This window comes from Bison bison, unplaced genomic scaffold, assembly GCF_000754665.1.
Source record: "Bison bison bison isolate TAMUID 2011002044 unplaced genomic scaffold, Bison_UMD1.0 scf7180017852475, whole genome shotgun sequence".
NCBI lineage: Eukaryota > Metazoa > Chordata > Mammalia > Artiodactyla > Bovidae > Bison > Bison bison.
The window spans coordinates 11,200-19,776 of record NW_011483048.1 but is presented as its reverse complement, the minus strand read 5'-3'; positions in this window follow the sequence as shown (position 1 = coordinate 19,776).

Below are 8,577 nucleotides of genomic sequence, written 5' to 3'. Positions count from 1 at the left end.
CCACCCTTATGGCAGAAAGTTAAGAGGAACTCAAAAGCCTCTTGATGAAAGTGAAAGTGGAGAGTGAAAAAGTTGGCTTAAATCTCAACATTCAGAAAACGAAGATCATGGCATCTGGTCCCATCACTTCATGGGAAATAGATGGGGAAACAGTGGAAACGGTGTCAGACTTTATTTTTCTGGGCTCCAAAATCACTGCAGATGGTGACTGCAGTCATGAAATTAAAAGACGCTTACTCCTTGGAAGGAAAGTTATGACCAACCTAGATAGCATATTCAAAAGCAGAGACATTCCTTTGCCAACTAAGGTCCGTCTAGTCAAGGCTATGGTTTTTCCTGTGGTCATGTATGGATGTGAGAGTTGGACTGTGAAGAAGGCCAGGCTCCGAAGAATTGATGCTTTGGAACTGTGGTGTTGGAGAAGACTCTTGAGAGTCCCTTGGACTGCAAGGAGATCCAACCAGTCCATTCTGAAGGAGATCAGCCCTGGGATTTCTTTGGAAGGAATGATGCTAAAGCTGAAACTCCAGTACTTTGGCCACCTCATGCGAAGAGTTGACTCATTGGAAAAGACTCTGATGCTGGGAGGGATTGGGGGCAGGAGGAGAAGGGGACGACAGAGGATGAGATGGCTGGATGGCATCACTGACTCGATGGATGTGAGTCTGAGTGAACTCCAGGAGTTGGTGATGGACAGGGAGGCCTGGTGTGCTGCGATTCCCGGAGTCGCAAAGAGTCGGACACGACTGAGTGACTGAACTGAACTAAACTGAATATTCCGTTGAGTATATGTACCACTACTTCTTTATCCATTCATCTGTTGATGGAAATCTAGATTGCTTCCATGTTCTAGCTACTGTAAATAGTGCTGCAATGAACAATAGGAAACATATGTATTTTTTCCATTTTGGTTTCCTCAGGGTATATGCCTAGGAGTGGGACTGCTGGGTCACATGGTGGTTTTATGCCTAGTTTTTTAAGGAATCTCCATACCATCTTCCATAGTGGCTGTATCAATTTACATTCCCACCAACAGTGCAAGAGTGTTCCCTTTTCTCCACACCCTCTCCAGCATTTACTGTTTGTAGACTTTTGGATGATGGCCATTCTGACAAGTGTGAGATGGTATCTCATTGTAGTTTTGATTTGCATTTCTCATGAGTGATGTTGAGCATCTTTTCATGTGTATGTTAGCTATCTGTATGTCTTCTTTGGAGAAATGTCTGTTTAGGTCTTTTCCCCACTTTTTGATTGGGTAGTTTGTTTTTCTGGTATTGAGTTGTATGAGCTGCTTGTGTATTTTGGAAATTAATCCTTTGTTGGTTGTTTAATTTGCCATTATTTTCTCCCATTCTGAGAGTTGCCTTTTCACCTTGCTTATAATTTCCTTTGCTGTGAAAAAGCTTTTCAGTTTATTGAGGTCCCATTTGTTTATTTTTGTTTTTAATTCTGTTACTATTGGAGGTTGGTCATAGAGGATCTTGCTTTGAGTTATGTCATCGAGTGTTCTGCCTATGTTTTATTCTAAGAGTTTTATAATTTCTAGTCTTACATTTAGGTCTTTAATCCATTTTTAGTTTATCTTTGTGTATGGTTTTAGGAAGCGTTCTAATTTCATCTTTTACATGTAGCTGTCCTGTTTTCCCACAACCATTTATTGAAGAGGCTTTCTGTGCCCCATCGTATATTCTTGCCTCCTTTGTCAAAAATAAGGTACCCATAGCTGCGTGGGTTTATTTCTGGGCTTTCTATCTTGTTCCATTGGTCTATATTTTTGTTTTTGTGCCAGTACCATGCTGTCTTGATGACTGTAGCTTTGTAACATAATCTGAAGTCAGGAAGGTTGATTCCTCCAGCTCCATTCTTCTTTCTCAAGACTGCTTTGGCTATTCAGGGTCTTTTGTGTTTCAGAATGAATTGTGAAATTTTTTGTTCTAGTTCTGTGAAAAATGCCATTTGTTATTCGATAGGGATGTCATTGAATCTGTAGATAGCATTTGGTAGTAAAGTCATATCACAGTATTGATTCTTCCTACCCAGGAACATGGAATATCTCTCCATCTATTTCTGTCATCTTTGATTTCTTTCACTAGTGTCATAATTTTCTGTGTGAAGTTCTTTTGTCTTCTTAGGTAAGTTTATTCCTAGATATTTAATTATTTTTGTTGCAATGGTGAAAGGGATTGAGTCCTTAATTTCTCTTTCTGATTTTTCATTGTTAGTATATAGAAATGCAAGTGATTCCTGTGTATTGATTTTGTAGCCTGAAATTTTGCTAAATTCACTGATTAGCTCTAGTAATTTTATGATACTATTTTTAGGGTTTTCTCTGTACAGTATCATGTCCACTGCAAACAGTGAGAGCTTTACTTTTTTCCAATCTGGATTTTTTAAATTTATTTTTCTTCTCTGATTGCTATAGCTAGGACTTACAGAACTATGCTGAATAATCGTGGTGAAAGCAGAAATCCTTGTCTTATTCCTGATCTTAGGGGGACTGCATTCAGTTTTTTATCACTGAGAACAATGTTTGCTGTAGGCTTATGTGAAGAACTGACTCATTTGAAAAGACCCTGATGCTGGGAAAGACTGAAGGTGGGAGAAGGGGGTGACCAAAAATGAGATGGTTGGATAGCATCACTGATTCAATGGACATGAGTTTGAGTAAGCTCCAGGAGTTGGTGATGGACAGGGAAGCCTGGCATGCAGCAGTCCATGGGGTTGCAAAGAGTCAGACATGACTGAGTCACTGAACTGAACTGGAGATTTATCATATATGGTCTTTACTATGTTGAAGTAGGTTCCTTCTATGCCCATTTTTTGAAGAGTTTTAATCATAAATGGGTACTGAATTTTGTCAAAGGCTTTTCTGCATCTATTGAGATTATAATATGTTTTTTTATCTTTCAATTTGTTAATATGGCGTATCTCATTGATTGATTTGCATATATTGGAGAATCCTTGCATCCATGGAATAAACCCAACTTGATCGTGGTGTATGAGCTTTTTGATGAATCGCTGAATTCTGTTTGCTAAAATTCTGTTGAGGATTTTTGCATCTATGTTGATCAGTGAAAACTGATCAGTTTCCTTTTTTTTGTTTTGCCTTTGTCTGCTTTTGGTTTCAGGGTGATGATGGCCTCATAGAATGAGTTCGGAAGTGTTCCTTCCTCTGAAATTTTTTGAAAGCGTTTTAGATGGATAAGCATTAACTCTTCTCTAAATGTTTCATAGAATTCTCCTGTGAAGCTGTCTTGTCCTTGGCTTTTGTTTCTTGGGAGATTTTTTTATCACAGCTTCAATTTCAGTGATTCTAGTTATGTTGTTCATAATTTCTATTTCTTCCTGGTTCAGTCTTGGAAGATGGAACTTTTCTAAGAATATGTCCATTTCTTCCTGGTTATCCATTTTATTGCCATATAGTTGTTCATAATGGCCTCTTGTAATCCTTTGTATTTCTGCATTGTCTGTTGTAACCTCTCCTTTTTCAACTCTAATTTTGTTGATGTGATTCTTCTCTCTTTTTTTCTTGATGAGTTTGGCTAAGGTTTGTCCATTTGGTTTATCTTCTGAAAGAACCAGCTTTTAATGTTATTAATCTTTACTATTGTTTCTTTCACTCCTTTTCATTTATATCTGCTCAGATCTTTATGATTTCTTGCCTTCTACTAATTTTGTTTTTTGTTGTTGTTGTTCTTCTTCTTCTTTTTTCAGTTGTTTTAGGTGTAAAGTTAGGTTGTCTATTCAATGTTTTTCTTGTTTCTTGAGGTATGATTGTATTGCTATAAACTTTGCTCTTAGAACTGCTTTTGCTGCATTCCATAGGTTTTGAGTTGTTGTGTTTTCATTGTCATTTATTTTTAGAAATTTTTTTATTTCCCTTTTGATTTCTTCAGTAACTTGTTGGTTATTTAAAAATGTATTGTTAATCTCCATGTGTTTGTGTTTCTTACAGTTTTTTTCTTGTAATTGAAACCTAATCTCATAACATTGTGGTCAGAGAATATGCTTGATACAATTTCAATTTTCTTAAATTTACTGATGCTTGATTTGTGACCTAAGCAGTAGTCCATCCTGGAGAATGTTCCATGTGCACTTGAGAAGAAGGTGTATTCTTCTGCATTTAGATGGAATGTCCTGAAGATATCAATGAGAGGCATCTCATCTGATGTATCATTTAAGACTTGTATTTCCTCATTAACTTTCTGTTTTGATGATCTGTACATTGGTGTGAGTGGGATGTTAAAGTCTCCTACTCTTATTATGTTACTATCAATTTCTCCTTTTATGTCTGTTAGTGTTTTTCTTATGTATTGTTTGATAGTGTCCCAGAGGTATCTGAGACTATCCTCAGTTCTTTTCATTCTTCTTACTTTATTCTGCTCTTCAGAAGTTATCTCCACCGTTTTATCTTCCAGCTCACTGATTTGTTCTTCTGCTTCAGATATTCTGCTATTGATTCCTTCTAGAGTATTTTTAATCTCAGTAATTGTTTGTCTCTGTAGGTTTATTCTTTAATTCTTCTATGTCTTTGTTATTCGATTTTTGCATTTTCTCCCTTTTGTTTTCAAGGTTTTGATCAACTTTACTATCATGATTCTGAATTCTTTTCCAGGTAGTTTACCTATTTCCTCTTCTGTGTTTCTTGTTTGTTTCTTCATTTGTGTAGTATTTCTCTGCATTTTCATTATTTTTTTTTTTTAACTTATTGTGCTTGAGGTCTCCTTTTCCCAGGCTTCAAGGTTGAATTCTTTCTTCCTTTTGGTTTCTGCCCTCCTAAGAATAGTCCAGTGGATTGTGTGAGCTTACTATTGGGTGAGATTTGTGTTGAGTTTCTGTTTTTGTTTGTTTTTCCTCTGATGGGAAAGGCTGAGTGAGGTGGTAATCCTGTCTGCTGATGATTGGGTTTGTAGTTTTGCTTTGTTAGTTGTTTAGATGAAGCTTCCTGCACAGGCACTGGTGGTTGGGTCATGTAGGGTCTAGTATTCAAGTGGTTTCCTTTGTGTGAGTTCTCACTATTTGATACTCCCCAGGGTTAATTCTTTGGTAGTCTAGGGTCTTGGAGTCAGTGCTCCAAGTCCAAAGGCTCAGGGCTTGGTCTCTGGTCAGGAATGAATATTCCTCAAGTGTTTTGTTATGGTGTTAAGTGAGATTAAAACAAATAGCTAAAAATGGGAAACCAAAGATGAACCTTAGACAAATGGCAGTTACAAAATCAGGCAAGTAATAATTAGTATAATGGAATATACACATATGCATATACACCCATAAACAAAATCAAAACAGTCCAACAAAAATAAAGTACAATAGATTGACCCAGCAAACAATGGAAACCAACATTTACATCTACCAGTTAAGAACAAAACTAATTAAAGCACAAATTGAAAAACAAAACTAAAGCAAGGTGCCAAGTGGGAAATAAAGCAATGAAAACAAAACTAACAAATATGTTGAGAGGAAAGGAAAGAAAGAAAAGAAAGATTAGATATGCAAAGTTAAATAGAGGTAGATAAAGAAGATTTATATACATTAAAGATTAACTGCAAGGGGAAAAGAACAGTAGGAAAAGCAAATAAAGAAATAAATATATAAAAATAATAATAGGTTTAAAAATTAAAATTAAAAAAGAGAGAAAAAAAGTAAGGAAAAAAAAAAAAAAAGAGGAAAACTCCTCAGAACTGCAAAAGCCCAGTATAGAGGCAGAGGTTTATAACAACAATAAAAAATGTGACTGAGGGGAAAAAAAGCTCAAAAGCTTAATTAGATTTCATAGTGCCAATAAAATCAACAACTAAAAAGGGGTGGGGAGAGGGAAAAAAAGAAAGAAAAAAAAATCCCAAAGAATCTACAGAACAAGTCAAAACATAAGAATAATAAAAATTTTTCTTGAGTTACTGCTGTCAGAGTCCTTTCCCTCACTGGGAGTCACAGTCCACCTCACCTCCCCAGGATGCCCTGCAACACTGTGCTGGTCTCGGGACCTGCTGTGGGGGCAGCTCAGATTCTAATCTGGTCCTACTCCTGTGTATTCTTGCCTCCAATGTCTACACCTATCAGAACTAGTGTGTTTTCTTTTGTGGGCACTCTCAGTGTCCTTTTTATATATTCCATAGACACAGAGTCTGCCTCGTTGATTGTGTGGATTTAATCTGCAACTTGTACAGCTGGTTGGCAGGTTTTGAGTCTTATTCCTTAGCCACACTGCCCTGGCTTTCAACTGTGGTTTTATTTCCACCTCTGCATGTGGGTTGTCCACTGAGTTTGCTCCTGAGGCTGCCCTGGAGGACTTGGGTTTGCCCAAGTGAAGGCCAGGTATGGAGGTGGTGAAGTTGCTTAGGTAGCAGGGGTTCTGGTAGCACCAGGTACTCAGGGGAGTTGATGTCTAGGACAGCAGGAAATACAGTGGTCTAGAAGGGTATGGCAACTAGAATTGGACAATACACTCCAGCATTCTTGCCTGGAGAAGCCCCTGGACAGAGAAGCCTGGCAGGCCATAGCCCACAGGGTCACAAAGAGCCGGACATGACAGAAGTGACCCTGCGTGCATAGATGCAAGACTTTTTTTGACTGTGGCAACTCTGCCCCAGTGAGGGCTGAGCATGAAGGTGGCTAGCTGCTTGGCTTGCAGGGACCCTGGTGGTGCCAAGTGTGCAGGGGACATGGACTGCCTCTCCCACAGGAGTTGTGGTCCTATCAGAGTCTTTTTTCGAGCCACTTGTAGCTGATGATCAGAAGGCCTCTTTGTCCAGACTTTCTCCATAGCTCTGCCTGTTCAGGCATTTAGAGGACTCCCTTGCCTGAGGTCCTTCTCTGTTGTTCAGTAGGTCAGGCACATAGAGGGGGCCCCCTGGCTGGAGTCCTACTCTGTAGATCAGTGTGTCAGGTACTTAAAGGGGCACAGTGGGTGGGGTTGTACTCTGTAGGTCAGTGTGTCAGGGGTTTGATGGGCCAGCTTCTCTATTGTTCAGTTGCCAATGCTGGCGTGTGGGGAGAGAGAGTCTATGGTGATGACTCCACCCCCTACACGTGACTCAGCAGTATTGCCTTGCTTCCATGGCTGCCTGGCTTTCCTCCACAGGCATTTCCTACCACAGTCTCCTCCCTCAGATCCCTTCGATCTGTCTCTCTGCAGTCAACAGCAGCCCTCACCCTGGAATTTCTCCACAATTCCTAAAATCCAGCTCCCAGCCGCTGTGCCTTCTAGGGCACCTGCATCCCTGTCTGAAGTGTGGCTGCAGCAAGGACTGTCTGATTCTCATTATATTTAGGGTGCCACAGATCAGCTGTTTCACTCTCAGCCTTAAATGTTTCTCTTCTGACTCAGAGAACTGCCCCAATGTGGTTATCGGACCCCTGCTTCAGTTCCCCCACCTGCTGAGGGCAGGTCCAGTCCTACTAACACTCCTGTTTTTCCTCCTAGTTCCTTCATCCTACTTTAGTTCTATATATTCTTTTCCATTGGTCAGGTACTCCTGTCTGCTCTCAGCTGGTGTTCTGCATGCACTTCTGTGTATGAAGGTGTAATCCTGATGTATCATGGAGAGAGATATACTCCATGTCCACCTATTCCTCCGCCATCTTCAACAGTAAATTATTTTGTTCTCTGCTATTCCTTCCTCCTCGGAGAAGGCAATGGCACCCCCACTCCAGTACTCTTGCCTGGAAAATGCCGTGGACGGAGGAGACTGGTGGGCTGCAGTCCATAGGGTCGCTAAGAGTCGCAGACGATTGAGCGACTTCACTTTCACTTTTCACTTTCATGCATTGGAGAAGGAAATGGCAACCCACTCCAGTGTTCTTGCCTGGAGAATCCCAAGGACGGGGGAGCCTGTTGGGCTGCCATCTATGGGGTCGCACAGAGTCGGACACGACTGAAGCGACTTAGTAGTAGTAGTATTCCTTCCTCCTAAACTATTTTTCCATGTTCACTGACTTCTTAAATTTCCATTTTGCATTTATTTACCTGTATCCACTCACATGCGTGAGGATTTCTAGCCTCTTTACGCCAACCACTCTTTTGTCCTGGTTAGGTAAATCTACTAATCCATGGTGTAAGCTAGACTCTGGGAGTGTAATATATGTTGGTCATCTCAACAAAAAAGGACAAGGAGCTTAGACTCTGGTAGTGTAATATATGTTGGTCATCTCAACAAAAAAGGACAAGGAGCTTAGACATCATGAGATGGCATGTCTGAAATCTGAATACCGACATGGAAGACTAAGGCTGCTATTTTCAGCCACAGGAGGGAATGCTGGATCTCTGTGAGTTCAGAGTGTGTCTAGTAAAAAACCTATTACTGCTCCAATCTCCATGAAATTCCATGAATTAGCACAATTCTAGAAGATTTGGCATGCGTACTCCAGAAGGCCTGGACTCCTGCTCACAGAATTCAGTACCATGTTTACAAGCCACAGCATTAGCATTTTTATATTCATTATTCCAGGCTATATCATACATGCTAATTATATCATCTTCCTTCTGTCTTTGTAAATCAAAGCCAACAGCTTTTATGAGTTTAATGCTGCTAGACCAAATTTAGGGATAGAGTCTGTGGAACTCGGTAGAGTGGACACTAA